At 35.2% G+C, this 15,776-nt stretch overlaps 1 protein-coding gene across 11 annotated transcripts in view; it reads right to left on the bottom strand.

Moving 5' to 3' along the window:
• THRB (thyroid hormone receptor beta) overlaps positions 1-15,776 on the bottom strand; it is a 480,256-nt gene that overhangs the window by 331,808 nt on the left and 132,672 nt on the right. The window lies entirely within an intron of this gene.

The following is a 15,776-nucleotide window of genomic DNA, read 5'->3' on the forward strand; positions in this document are numbered from 1 at the left end:
TTCTCTCCTCTATTTCCCTCTCCCCTCTCAATCTGTCTCTGTCCAATAATAAATAAATAAATAAATAAATAAATAAATGCAAAAAAAAAAAAAGAATAGGAACCTTCCAATGGAGGTGATGGGGTATGGAATTCTGGAGGTGCGGATTGCACCCCTGTTATCCTACAATCTTGCCCTATAGGTATTTTTGCCTGCTGTTATAATGGATGACATCTGTGAAATGAGGAGTCATCTCAGACACTCTCCTAAAATTATCACTATGATGGCACCTTTAAGGTAACTCCAAAGAAGAAATCAACTTGTGAGGAGAAGGTGCAGGTGACTTCATTTCTTGGAAATTTCTGAGGAGGGTCACTATGCCCTACTGGTTTGATACGTGAACTTCTAATTTCCTTTTTATTCACAAGTAAACTGTGTTTTTAGGTTTCTAAGGCTCTTATTTTGAAATCTTTGTAGCAATTATGAAAAGGTATTCCGTAATTCCATGCATGGTACCAATCCATTATACTAAATAGCTGAGTAGTTTCACTTTGACTTTTTCCATTTAAAGTATCATGGTTTCAAAGTATTAATTTACTGCTGGAATGATTCAATACATTGGATCAAGAAACTTAAAAAGGGAAACTGTGACTATTGCTTTGTAGGCTATTTGAAAAATAAAAGTGACATGTTTCCCAATCAAGTCAGGATTCAGGGTAGCAATTAGGACTCAGCAGAGAGACTGCCACTCAAGCTCAAGTGAAGGAATGAAAAAGACGAGGCGAAGAAATTTAAACATTCAGTTATTGCTCTAAAAGAAAATGTCAACCGCTATCAATTTTTAAGTAAGTTATATAAGAATGTATGATCTGAGGGCAAAAAAAAAAAAAAAGACAACGTTTTGGAAAGATTGTGAATCCTAGATTGGTATTGTGTTGTCATGCACATTTTTTGCATGGAAAAATATGCCATAACTTTTCCAGAAACTAAATAAAAGTTTATATTTGGATGATTTTTTCAATGCTTTGAAAATAGACTCTCTGCAATGGCCCATCAAAGCAATTAATTTATAATTATAAATGTAACATCAAATTGATCATTTAGTTGCTTAGATATTTGCTCCAAGTTTCAGGAAGCAGATTCACAAAGCAAAACCACATTCAGTCATCAAGAGATATGTAGGAATATTTTTCCCTGCTCTTTTTATTTTGCCATGCAAATAATAAATAAACCAAGAAATCATATGCATTTTATAATCACAGAAGAAAATCAGTATTATTATGCACAGTCAGGTAGACCTCAGTATATGGATACTTGACAATCCTTTAACAATTATTATTTATTTTTACAGAGAGAGGGAGTAAAGGAAAGAGGGAATGAGAGAGGAAGCAGAGAGAGAGAGAGAGATAAAGAAGAGACCAAAAGGTTTCACTCTGACATTTCAGTTAGTGCTGGGAATCAAGGAAAAAAGTAATGAATCACTTTTCAGGCCCCTCAATATGTCACTTTTTATTCAGAATTGACTGCTCACATTTCTTGCTGGCTATTTTATTCTATTTTCTTTCATTTAAGATTTTTGTCTTTTTTTTAACTTGATTGAATTTGAGCGGACAGAGAAATAGAGAGGAATTGAGAGGGAAAGGGGAAGGAGAAGGGATGGAAGAGAGGGATAGAGAAGACCTGCAGCACTATTTCGTTGCTTGTGAAGCTTTCTTCCTGCAAGTGGTGACCTGGGGCTTGAGCATGGTAACATGTGTGCTTAACCAGGTGTGCAAATGCCAAGCCCCACTATTCTATTCTTAAGGGGAAGCAGAAAAATCATTTGGTTAGAACAAACCAGCTGCTGATGGAGAGCAGTCTATTGTCAGGGTAGCTTCTCTGGAAAAATAAAAAACAAAAAACAAAAAACAACAACAAAAAAAACAATCTGATCAAATGATAATCCAAAATCAAGTATTCTACATACTGTAAACTGACTGACAATATGTCAATGGTGACAAAGACATTTGGCACCAAGATTGGAAATACTTGTTGGTACGTACCAATAACTAATTTTTTTTTTAAATGTGATGAAAGCAGGGGAAAGTTAGCATAGAAGAAGAAAAATGTATATACCCAGAGACTCAGATCATGGAAATAGCCCACAGATATAGTTTCATCAACATTTTTTCCTCTTCAGCAGTGCCCAAAGTTAGGAAAGTGATCAATTCAAGATTATAATTCTCTTTACTGGTAAACATACCGGCATGAAATGGATGATTAAAAGGCAGTACATGCTACAGAGTTTTTCTGATCTAAAACAAAATGCAAGTGTAGGGCCCCCACTCAGAAATTATTAAAATTTCCAGGCAGTGACAGAAAAGTTCTGAACCAAGCAGACAGCCTTGCAGAGTACAGGCTGAATGGCAACATGGGTGACAGAACATGAGACCAGGCCTGTGAAAGAAGAAAATGGCAGACAAGTTCTGGCTAAGCCCTACACAGGGCTGATGTCTCCCAGCTAGTTCCTCCTGCCAGCATGCACGCAGGTACAGACAGACTCTGTAACTTAGGAATGACCTTGTGCCACGTTTTCATTTATAGAAAGCTCCACCAGAGAAGTCAAATGACTGTTCCAAGGTTATGAGTTGTATGACAAAAGCAGAACTAAAGCCCAGGCTACCTGAAGTCCACCATACATTCTTTCCACTGCACACTGTACCCACTGGTCTCCAGCTTAAATGTAAATCATCTGAAAGGAGTAAAGAAGGAAACTTTTGAGGGTGAAGGGAAGAGTCTGGAAGAACATTACCTGACTGAAACTTCCTCTTTAGCTTTTCCTCAAAATGCAGAGTTTGTTGTTTTTTTTTTTTTTTTTAAAGCTTTCAAGTTCCTTTTTCTGAATTAACATTTCTGACTGTTGGGAAAAGACATGATATGACAGCTGGAAACAAATTGCCTTTGCCTAGAGCTCACTGGGCCCCTTGGAGTTAACAGTCATAGGCCAAGGTGATTATTAGTGGATGGTTATGAGGCAACACGTTAGTAAACTAATCAGAGTTCCTGTACAAATATTTAAAATAATCCAAGATAATCTGAGCTATAACACTGAGCTAGCCACATGCATGTGTAATCTAAATCCAAGGTTCTAATAACTTTTGGATGTCCTTCACTGTGAGGGACATTGTTGGAAAGATTTGTACTTACGTAGAAACAAAGAATGACATTTGCTTTGTAAACACAAGTCCTGGACTTTTTAGCACAAAACAAATGTCTGTATTTTCCTCACTCTGGGTATGTGTGCAAATTTAGTACAACAAAGTGCTGGTTGCAAGGACACTGTCATTGAAAGACACTGTTCAAATCAATTTAAATCAAATATAAGGAAGCTTTAAAAGCTTGTGAATACCAAGTGATGAAAGAGTCCAAAGTAGACTGGCAAAAGCATGACAGAACTGGAAAAACACACCATACAGAGAGGCAAATCCTTCAAAGAGGCACAAATTGGGCTGGTGAGGTAGTGAAGGTTGCATACCAGACTTTCATGTCTGAGGTCCCAGGTTCAATTCCCAGCACAATAAACCAGAACTAAGCAGTACTCTGGTCATTCTCTTTCAGGCTCTCTTGCTCTCTTGCATTAAAAATAAAAAATAATATAAGAAAATCTTTTTTTAAAGGTATAGTTTTTAGGGCCAGATGGTTCCCCAGATATATATATATATATATATATATATATATATATATATATATATATATGCACTTCATTTTTGTGAGTCTTGGCTAATTTGCTTGTAAATTGGAGCTGGTATTAAAATGAAACAGGTCACACATTTTCTGGGTAGCTCTCTGATCTCTCAACTCTGTGAGACACATACCTATAATTATACTTTATTGAGTTTCTCAGAATTTTCACTGGGGGATTAGCATTAGTTTTGCATATCTAATGATTTCAATAACTTTATGGTCTATAGGCAGCAAAAGAGAAAAACAAAATATTCTCTGGTCTGAATAAATTTTTACATGATTATAGGTCTAGTGTTTGGGAAATGATAGTCAGATGAAAATGGTAAAGAGACACGAGTAACCCAAAGTGTCTGAGGCTACAACACTTACATCTCATTAACTGCCAATTACCAAATTCATAATTTAACACAAAAAGGAAAAACATAACTGGGTTTAAAAAAAAACCTTTTATCTAGACTTCAGTTCATACTTGGCTTCTACATGCAGGATTAATGTAATAGGTTGAGAAAGTGTGTAGTTAGCAATAAAAACACTTCTTTTATGTACTATGTAAGACTATAAAAGCAGACTGTCTAAATCTATTAGTCAGAGAGAAATATTACTCTGCAGTAGGAAAAGAAACAGCTTTACTTTTTCTGTACCATAAGTTATGGCATATTTTTAAAAAGGTTTTCTTTCACTGAAAAATGTAACATCAATTTAAAGAAATTTTCAAATACATATATGCTTTTTAATTTTTGCATCTGGCATCTTGTCAATATTATAGCAAATCCATCTTTAAGAATTTTGTCAAACCAAGGGAAGAAAGATGCTCTTTAGTTATTTATTTTTTCTATTTCATTAGGAATCTAACAACACCAGTAATTCTATCATTACTGTTGTTATTACTACACTACTCACCACTACTGCATTCACACCTATACTTTTAAATGGTCTTTAATAAAAACTCTAGTGAATAAGATTTTACTGTGTAGTCCCTCAAGTTCCTAGTGGTTCTCTTTGATCAGTCCTTTGGCTCCACCTCAAAATAGTCCATAACTAGTAACTTCATTATCACTTAGAAGACTTCTACAAATGCAAATTCCTGAGTCCTACCCCCAGACCTATGAAATCTGACTCTGGATAATAGACCAGGAACATGTCCTAAATAAGCTCATCCAAAGATTCTGATACCCAAAGTTGTCAAGCTATGCTCAACAGAAAAAGTGATCCATGTGCCAAAGAACAGAGGGATGGGAAAAAATAAGGATTAATACCTGGAGCCACCACAAGCATCTTGACCTTGTCTGTTTCAAGGCAGACTTGCAGCATCAAAGAGAAGAAAGCAGCCTGAGACAGTACTTGAGGAAAGAGAACTCCCCTTTTCCTGCCTCCAGGATGTGGTTACACAGCTTCCAGCCTTTAGCTTCAAACCACCATGAGTAGAGGCACCACTAAAAGTTTCTTTCAGTTATTTCTCTTTCACCAGCTTAGTACTGAATATGGAAATACTCCTTACTTTTTTTTTTTTTTATCAATACAAGCAGGTCAGATTGAATTAGATATGGTTCCTAAATTTATATCTCTTAAAGTGTGAGGTCTAGCAGTTTAGGGTTTCCCTGATCACAAGTTCTACCAAATCAAAATCTGAGGGTTGAAATAGGAATTATTCCTATGCAATGTTGAATCTGAGGAATAATGTTTTATATTTCTTTAGATGGATCTCTGACATTTAGTTTGGAAGATTTCAAAATATATGCTCCACCTTGCCTGCCTTCCTTCCTTCCTTCCTTTCCTTCCTTCCTTCCTTCCTGCCTTCCTTCCTGCCTGCCTGCCTGCCTGCCTGCCTGCCTGCCTGCCTGCCTTCCTGCCTTCCTTCCTTCCTTCCCCCACTCTTTTTCCTCCTTGCTTCTTTCTTCCTTCCTCAATAACACTTACACACACAAAATGAAAACACACACATAAACAATTACCCATATTCATTATCACCCATTTTGATAAATATAATTACATAAAATGTATCTACTAAAATAAAATTAGGATTTAAATGAGTACATATGATTCTACACTATATAAAACTATTCACCTATTAATAAACATGCAAATGTTATTGTGCAGGTCCATCTCATAAATTTCTAGGCTCAGCAGATACTGATGAATTGGAAGACAGAAACCTGAGGATGTATTAGCAAAGAGCTGGATTTCTGAGGGAAATTTCTCCAGGGCATGCTAAGACCCAAGGAAATGCTTACAGTATCACTCAAAGGTATGAGAGGAAGAGAGAGAAAGAAGGAGAGATACTATAGCACCACTCCATGAAGCTTCTACTTAATGCAGTGCTCTCATGTGGTGGCTATGGGCTGGAACCTAGATCCCAGTGCATGGTAAAGTGTGTACTCAACTTGTTGAGTGATCTCCTAGTGCCTAGATAACACATTTTAAAATTACTGAAAGCTTAGAATTTCTATATTCTGTGTCTCTGTTCTGTGGACAGTGCCCAACACCCATAGCCAATTTTTAATTGTTTTTTTTTTACTGGGGGAATTAATGATTTATAGTCAACATAAATACAGTTGTTGGTTCATGTGTAAAATTTCTGTTTTCTGAGAAACACTCTAACTCCTAGGTCATAGCATAGGCCCACCTCCACCATCAGGCATCAGGACCTGAATGCCCCTCTCCCACTCCCAGAGTCCTTTACTTTGGTGCAATACACCAAAGTTTGTTTTTATCAAGTTTGTTTATTTTAAGTGGCCAGGACAAGGAGTTGACCTTTTCTTTCTTTTGATATGTTAATATCACTAAGCTTCACAGGTCTTAATCCAATGACTGTTCACGTATACTTAGGAGATAAGTTATCTTAATTAGTTCAATCTATGCAGGAGAATCTTATATTTTATCCAAAAATTATTTGGAGGGACTGTTACCCTCATTTACTAAAAAAAAAAATATATCTAAATCTGGCTCCAGTTGTAACTGTTGCTATTCTTATTTATTTAACAGATATGTGAAAATATTTGTTTTAATTCATTTAATATGAAATATATATATATATATATATATATATATATATAGAGAGAGAGAGAGAGAGAGAGAGAGATGTCATAGAATCACTGGTTCAGGTAGCACTGGGAATTGAACCATGTACCTCAAGCATGAAACTACTGTTCTCTGCCTGACTTGTTGGTATTTTTAACTGAATGACTAGTTTGTAAATTTAAATGTCATCTAATTATATGGATTGTAATTTTTGTACCCCTTTAGTGACTTGTAGTTGGTATAAATTTGTAATGTCATCAGCTGTATACTGTTATAACAATAGAAAAGAGACAATCCAAACAAAGTTGACCCCAAAATCTTACAAAATTGGCCTCACTGACTGAAAACTCACAAGTAAAATATCAGTAAACACTATCTAGAAAGTTTAAAAACAATAGCAAACTATAACTAACCTTTTTTGTAGTGAAATTAATGTGTATGTACAAATGTTGACTTATGATGAAATATTCATGAAGTGATACTCATTTATATAATGTTACAATACAATGTTAACTTGAACTAAAAGTAAAAGTAAGTCAGGTAAAGTGATCACAAATGGGAAGTCAAGCAAATCTTCATATGTCTGTGTAAATATTTAGAACATTCAGGTTTTTTTTTGCATTTGTTATTTTTTTAAAATAGTATTAGGACTGTCAGGAATTTAGTATGATATCAAAATTCTTCCAAAAATAAACTGTGCATATTTGCATAGCCAATTTAAAAAGCCACATGTTGCAATAGCAACCTTAAAAGAAAAAAGAATAACTAGAAGTAAATATAAAAGGTTATTATACTACCTTAGAACATATAAAATGACCTGAAAGATGAGATATTAATAGACATTCTATATTCATTAAAATATAGAGATCAGTATTTTAGAAATTAAGTTCTCCCTAAATAATTGAACAACTTTGTCAGTCAATGCTCAGAGCGCCAGTACGCTGGGCTAGCTTCGTGGCGGGAGACAGATGACCAGGAACACATGGCTGAGTGGAGAAGCAATATTTTTTTATTCACGAGCGAAAGGTTTAAAAAACTAATCTAATCTAATCGCAACCCAAATCTGTCTTGTATCCTTCTCCTCCAGCGGTAGCATCAGGAACCCAGGAAGTATATAGGATAGGGGGCGGGGAGAAGCAAGAAGCGCAAAGGACTAAACCAAAATCTCCTGGAGGCAGGGGGAGTGAGACCAAACCAATGTAACAGAATGACAATGTAAACAGACCACAAAGTCAAGCAATGTAACAGAAGAGATCCCAGAAGCAGAACTAGAAGCATCCCAACACAACTTAATGCATCTGAAATCAGAATCACTGAGGGACTCAGTCATCAATGTGACAAAACTATTTAAATATTCATGTGTGACGTGAGATTGAGGGGAGGAGCTAATAGATAAATTAAAACTAAAAAAAATATTCATGTGGAACAAAAGAGCAAAAATGCTCATGAATTATTTAAGTTTCAATGTTCCTAAAATGCTGAGTGATCATATTAACAGAAAAAAAAATCTGATCAAGTTTCCCTTTAAAATATGGAGTCTATACACTGAAAACAATATGAGGGACCAGGTGGTGGCACACCTGGTTGAGCACACACATTACCATTCACAAACCCAGCTTTGAGCTCCTGCTCCCTTCAGCGAGGACAGGACACTTCAGGAGTCAGAAAGAAAATCTGCATAAATTCCCATCAAGATCCCAACCAATTTCTTTTAGGAAAATAGAACAAGAACTACAAATGTTTATCAGGAACCATAAAAGACCTAGAATTGCTACAACAATCTTGGGGAGAAAGAACAGAACTGGAGGAATCATACTCCCAGATCTTAAATTGGGGCACTGTGATCAAAACTGCTTGGTACTGGAATATAAATAAACAGTGTGACCAGAGGAATAAAATTGAGAGCCCAGAAGTAAGTCCCCACAGCTAAGGACATTTAATCTTCGACAAAGGTGCCCAAACTATTAAATGGGGAAAGGACAGTCTCTTCAACAAATGGTGTTGGAAAAAATGGGTTGAAATGTAGAATAATGAAGCTGAACCACTATATCTCACCAAACACAAAAGTACATTCCAAATGGATCAAGGACTTGGCTGTTAGACCAGAAACTATAAAATACATAGAGGAAAGTATTGGCAGACCCTTTTCTGTATAAATCTTAAAGACATCTTCAATGAAAAGAATCCAGTTACAAAAGAGACTAAAACAAAAATAAACCAATGAGACTACATCAAGTTGAAAAGCTTCTGCACAGTAAAAGAAACCACCACCCAAAACAAAGACAACTCCCACAGAATGAGAGAACTTTATATGCCATATATCAGATAAGAGGCTAATAAACAAAATATATAAAGAGCTCACCAAATCCAGAAGAAAACAAATAACCCCATCCAAAAAGTGGGGAGAGGATCTGAACAGAATATTCTCCATAGAAGAGACTCAAAAAGCCAATAAACATGGAAAAATGCTCCAAGTCACTGATTGTCAAAAAAATGCAAATAAAAGACAAGATACCACTTCACTCCTGTGAAATGACACACATCAGAAAGGTAGCAGCAACAAATGCTAGAGAGGTTGTAGGGACAAAGGAACCCTCCTGCACTGCTGGTGAGACTGTAAATTGGTCCAACCCCTGTGGAGAGAGCAGTCTGAAGAACTCTCAGAAGGCTACAAGTGGACCTACCCTATGACCCTGCAATTCCTCTCCTGGGGATATATCCTAAGGAACCCAACACACCCATTCAAAAAAGATTTATGCATACCTATGTTTATTGCTGCACAATTTGTAATAGTCTAAACCTAGAAGCAACCCAGGTGTCCAACAACAGATGAGTGGCTGAGTAAATTGTGGTATATGTACACAATGGAATACTACTCAGCTATTAAAAATGGTGAATTCACCTTCTTTAACTCATCTGGACGGAGCGTGAAGATATCATGTTAAGTGAGATAAGTCAGAATATAGGATGATATCACTCACACACAGAAGTTGAAAAACAAGATCAGAAGGGAAAACACAAAGCAGAACTTGGACTGGAGTTGGTGTATTGCATCAAAGTAAAAGACTCTGGGGTAGGGGGGTAGGGTACAGGTCCTGGAACATGAGGTGGAAGAAGACTTAGTGGGGGCTGAATTGTTATGTGGAAATTTTGTACATATACAATCTATTGTATTTTACCATTGACTGTAAACCATAATCCCCCAAATTAAAAAAAAAAAGATCTGCATATGTCTACCTTTCTCTCCCTGTCTCCTCTCAACTTCTCTGTACTATCCAATTAATAAAAAGAAGAAAAAAAAAAAGGCTACTGGGAGCAGTGGATTCCTAGTGTTCCACAAACCCCAGAAATTACCCTAATGGCAATATTTTTTAAAAGGAAAACTCAATCAAAACATATGAGGGAAATATCTACAAGAGTAGAGCAGTATTCTAAATAAGTAGGGAAAAGACAAAAACATTAACCACTATAAATCCCTTTTATACATGACTTTTTACTTTGTTATTATTTATAAACATGGGCCCGGGGTTAGATCATTGAGGTAAACATATTTTCTCCAAGTCAGTGAGAAACTCTCTTCCCTAACCCTGCTTCTTAGTTTGAAATGTTATTGACTTTTGTGTAGTATTTTTAAGACAATTTCAAATATACTCTAATTTATGAACTATGTACTATGTACATTAGTACTAATGTACTATGTACTAATGTACTATGTACATTAGAAAGAAATTGCATACAACACACCTCTTGTTTGTGACGATCTATCCAGGTAGATTTGGTCACTTTTACAGGGTGTCTGAGAACAACAGGGCTAGATAATTCCTATTTCATTTCCAGTCCATGGGTCTACAGGCCATTTCTCTAGTTGTGATTTTCCTAGTATGGTAAAAGAGGATTTTTCAGAAGAATTATCATTTGGTTCTTATATACTCTGCTGTGGGTTTATCTGCATCCATTAGTAAAAAAATATCAAACTGTTCTAAAAGAATTCTAATTATCATTTTTGGTGACACTAGCTAGTGATACACAACATACACACACATACGTATGTATGTATTTCATATCACTGGCTCCCATAGAGAAATTCACAGCTAATACAATATTGAAATATCTGACCCATAAGCAAGCTCTTAATGTTATTTTAGTCTCCTTAGGTTGATTTTTTCATAATTAATGGAGAGGTAGCTCAGTGACAGAGCTATGTGCATACATGTAACATACACTATTTGCATACATGTAACCCTCAGGATACATCCCAAGCACCACAGATGCCAAAGCTGAGCATTGCTATGATTTCTCTTTCTTTCATATAAATGAGCAGAATTTTAAGTAATGCGTTAGCCTTTAAATATGGATTAAAATCTTAAGGTAAAAATGAATACAGTATTTTGTTACAAAATTTTGAATCTCTCTCTCTCTCTCTCTATATATATATATATATATATATGACCTATGGAACAAAAATGTCAAATATTGGCAATTTCATGTAACATGTCAGTTATTATAGGTTTCTCAAATTATTTTCTCTTATAGAACAGAAATGATTCTATCAATTGACCAGCAACAAGAAAGTCACATTGAAATATATTGATTTTATTCCTCCCTCAATTATTCAAACATAATGTTTTTAAGAAGGGAATGACATTCATTTTTATGAATGTCATTTGGCTTGCTTTCCTGCATCAGACTGAATGAAACAATATTGTACTATTCTGCTATTATGATCACACCAAATTTTGACATATGCTTAGCATTTGGCTCTAAGTGCCACCAAGTCACCAAGTTCACACTTGGATCCGATCCTGAGTCATGTCTGAACACGTGCATGAACATTTGTGTGTGCCTGTATGTGATCACATTTGGACATTTGTTCTCTGATAACAGAAACCCAAGCATATGCTTGAGACTGAGATTCCCTTTCCTTTTGACACATTTTCTGTGATTAGATTCATTAAGAAATATAACTAAAGCAGTAAAATGAGAAGGGGTGTGTATTTGTAAACATCAACTGTGGTTATGGGAAAGACCTTTACATCAACTGAATTGTGTCTTCTGGAGCCACATTCCAACCTACAAGACACATTTTCATTTCCTTATAGCACAGCTAAGATCACTGCAGAAGAGAGCTTTTCCCAAAAACAAAATAAAGATGCTGAAATAACATGGCTTATTTGAACATTAAACTATCCTCTATAAAAATGTCAGCCTAACTGGATTACTTCCATCAATGCTGCAAAAATAGAATCAGCAAATGAGCCTTTGATGTGGTGGAGGAAAAAATAAAACATTTTTGGTATTTCATTCTTGTGCTTTATGAGGTTACTGAAACTCTCCATGCAATCAGAGTTTGACATTCTGTATCGTTTTTTTATTTATAGTCTTCTAAAGGAAATGGTGTAATATGCACTCTTTAAAACATCACTGACTATGTTGGAAGTACCCAAGATGTCACAGGATGTTAAATGTGATTACTCAAAAACATGAACAAAACTCTTAGCTATAAATTTAATAGCCATGAAAACCAGAAAAGACAAAGATCCAACAATCTCTAAATTAAATTATCACAAAAGGACTATGTTCTACAGGAACTCAAGTATGGGTGACATAGAAAAAGGTATGATTTTCATTTCTTATTTGTTTTAAATCATATTCTTAGAAATGAAGATCATGGGAGTCTGGCAGTAGCACAGCGGGTTAAGCGCAGGTGGCGCAAAGCACAAGGACTGGAGTAAGGATTCCGGCTCGAGCCCCTGGTTCCCCTGCAGGGGAGTCGCTTCGCAAGTGGTGAAGCAGGTCTGCAGGGGTCTATCTTCCTCACCCCCTCTCTCTGTCTTCCCCTCCTCTCTCCATTTCTCTCTGTCCTATCCAACAACGATGACATCAACAACAACAACAATAATAACTACAACAATAAAATAACAAGGGCAACAAAAGGGAATAAATAAATAAAATATTTTTTAAAAAAGAAATGAAGATCATAACGTTCCTTGTGATAATGACTTCTGGAAGGCAGGGTAGTGTAGCAGTTAATAATATAGACTCTGTATTCTTACAGAACAAACTTAATGTATGAATTATCTTGAATCATTACTAATATATTTTTTAAACTAGAATACTGCTCATTTCTGATTTACAGTACTGTTGAGGATTGAACCTGGGACCCCAGAGTCTCAAGCATTGAAGTTTGTGGCACTATTATGCTATCACCCTGGACCACTAATTAACATTTATTCACCAGTTTTCTTAGCTGTGCAATGAGAATAATACCTACTGTATACACTAAGGTCACTAAAAATTAAGTGAAATAATAAGCACTTTGCAGCATTACTAACATATAAGAATTCTTGATTAATGTTAGAATGCTTAGAAAAAGAACATTACACATTCTGATACAAGAGATTCTGAATACAGCACTGATAGCAACAGAGAGGCAACTAGAAAAAAGTGGCATTAATGCAACTACAACTATAGAAACCAATTTTTGAAATATGTTCCTGATTTCATTGGCTTAAACAAATCCATGGATCTGTAGACATCCTTGTATTTAAATTCAATTTGTTTACTTTGTTCACTGTTACTTATTTGAGATTCAGTATGGGTGAGATTCTACATGTCCACTGTTACTTATTTAAGATTAATGAGGTGAGCTAGATATAAATTTTTAAGTGCTATTTTCCACATAGGCTACTAAAGTTGGTAGCATTTTGATGAATGAGTTTTGCATGGATGAATTTTTAAATGGATATCATTCCATCACTGGACTATACTACCGATATTACTGACAATTCTAAGAATCTCTTGAAAAAAAAAGCCATAAAGACAAAAATAGGCAGTAATGAGAAAAGAGAACCATTATGCCAATGATATTAAATTTCAGAATTTTTTTACTGGGATAGGTGACTTGGGATTGACTGAGTGTAATTAGTATTCAAAAATCAGTGGAAAATCAGAAGAAACAAGAATTCAAATTATAAACTAAATTGACTTAGCTTCACCTACATCCATTAACCACATATGCAGTTTATTAAAAGTAATGCAAATATTTCAAAAGCAAAATGCAGCCCAGTCTTAAGAGGAAAGGGTATATGAACAGATTCAATTTTCACAGGAGGTTATTTTTATACTTAGAACACAGTAATTAATATTAGTAAAATGGGTCCCATGGATTTTTATTGTTATTACTTTGACAATATAAAGTTATATTAAATGCAATCAAAATTCAAGTTATATTTGAACACTTACAAAAATCTCACTCCAGTGAAAGATTGCTTTATTTAGCTGCTATATTTAATAGTGGCAGACAAATTAATGTTTCTAACGACCTATCCTTCTAAGTGAATGATTAATAAATAATTTCATGAGTGGATGTAACATGATTACTTCAAATACATGGTCAGAACTGCAAATTTAAGACAAAGTAAAAGTTCTTTCAATAGCTTTCAAAACTGCATGTGCCCTATTAATTCAAAAATTAGGATAAGAAGTCTTTGCTTCAATAATGATCTACGGTGGCTAGAAAGTTTTGGTTTTGGTTTAGGCAGTTCTCTTTATTTTGTGTTTCCCCAGTGAGTTGTATAGAAATATAACACAAATGGTCCATCATCATCAATGAGATGTGACCTTTGCTTGTCCGGGCTAAATGGCGTGGGAGTGCTGAGTTGGCAACATTCTCTATTCTCATCTTCCTGTTGGTCATTGGGTGCAAGGGGTGACTGGGGTGAGCAATTTAGTCTGCTGCAGTAAAGCTGGGTTTTTCTTCTGTGAAGCTAATTGAAACTGCAACATTGGCCTCATTATCATCTTGTAAACCACTATGAACTAACTAGCTCAGACAGCCATGGTTATATGCTAAATCAAAGGCAAAATGCCTCAAAGAATTAAGAATTTAGAGTTCAAGCCATTTTCTAAATATTAAAAATACAAGTTTAAATCCAGGGCAAAATTAATTTACATATAAAAAAACTGTTAACAAGTTGGAAAAAAAAATTTAATTACTGCCAACATAAATTAAGGAGGGAGGAATGAGCCAAAAGAGACTTCTGAGATGCCTTACTGCTTGATTTTCAGTAGTCATAATGTCATTCTTACTATGGTCATGTTAAAATAACATGGTTAAGCAGAAAGACCTGGAATTTTTTTTTTTTCAAGTCCACGAGAGAGAACTCATCGTGCAATTAATTGAATTGCTGCAGGTACAATCCACTGTATTACTGATATTATTTAAAAATTATAAATAATAAAAGTTTAAAATTTATGATGGTGCATGCTGTCTGGATACTTTGATCCAAAGCAATAGTTATCAATGGGAGTGACTTTATCCTGATGGAAACATTAGGCACTATCTAGAAACATTTTCAATTGCCACAACTGGAAAAGAGGAGGGGATAATATTATTGGCAATTAGTGTTCCCCAACACTACTAACCATTTTACAGTGAAAAAGAATATAGAGATAAAAAAATATGAAGTCAACAGTTCCAAGATTGAGAAACTCTAATCTACAAAAGAATTAATAATTTAAGGATCTGGGATCTGAGCAGAGGAACAGCATCTGGTTATTACTGTGGATGAGAGCAGAGAAACAATATGCTGAAAGTGTTTTTTCAATACTTTGCAAGTTCTAAAGATATTTATAAAGTCAAAATGCCATCTAAAGTGAGTTTTTGAATAAAATAGTAGTAAGGAGGGGACACACACAGATAGGAAGGGAAATAGGGAGAGATGGTCACTACAATTGACAGAAAAAAATATATATTAGTGCTATTTTATACTAGTAAAACCTAAATTATAGGCAATATGAGCTCTCTTTTAGCCAATTCACTATTTTTAAAATTTTATTTATTATTTATTTATTGAATAGAGACAGAGAGATATTAAGATGGAGGAGGAGATAGAGAGGGAGAGATACACAGAGACACCTGCAGCCCTGCTCCAGCACTCTTGAAGCTTTGCCTCTGCAGGTGGGGATGAGGGATTTTGTACTTGGCTCCTTGTGCACTGTAATGTGAGTGCTTAACCAGGTGCACCACTGCCTGGACCCTCCAATTCCTTTTTTTA

The sequence above is a fragment of the Erinaceus europaeus genome, chromosome 21, assembly GCF_950295315.1.
Source record: "Erinaceus europaeus chromosome 21, mEriEur2.1, whole genome shotgun sequence".
Taxonomy (NCBI): Eukaryota; Metazoa; Chordata; class Mammalia; order Eulipotyphla; family Erinaceidae; genus Erinaceus; species Erinaceus europaeus.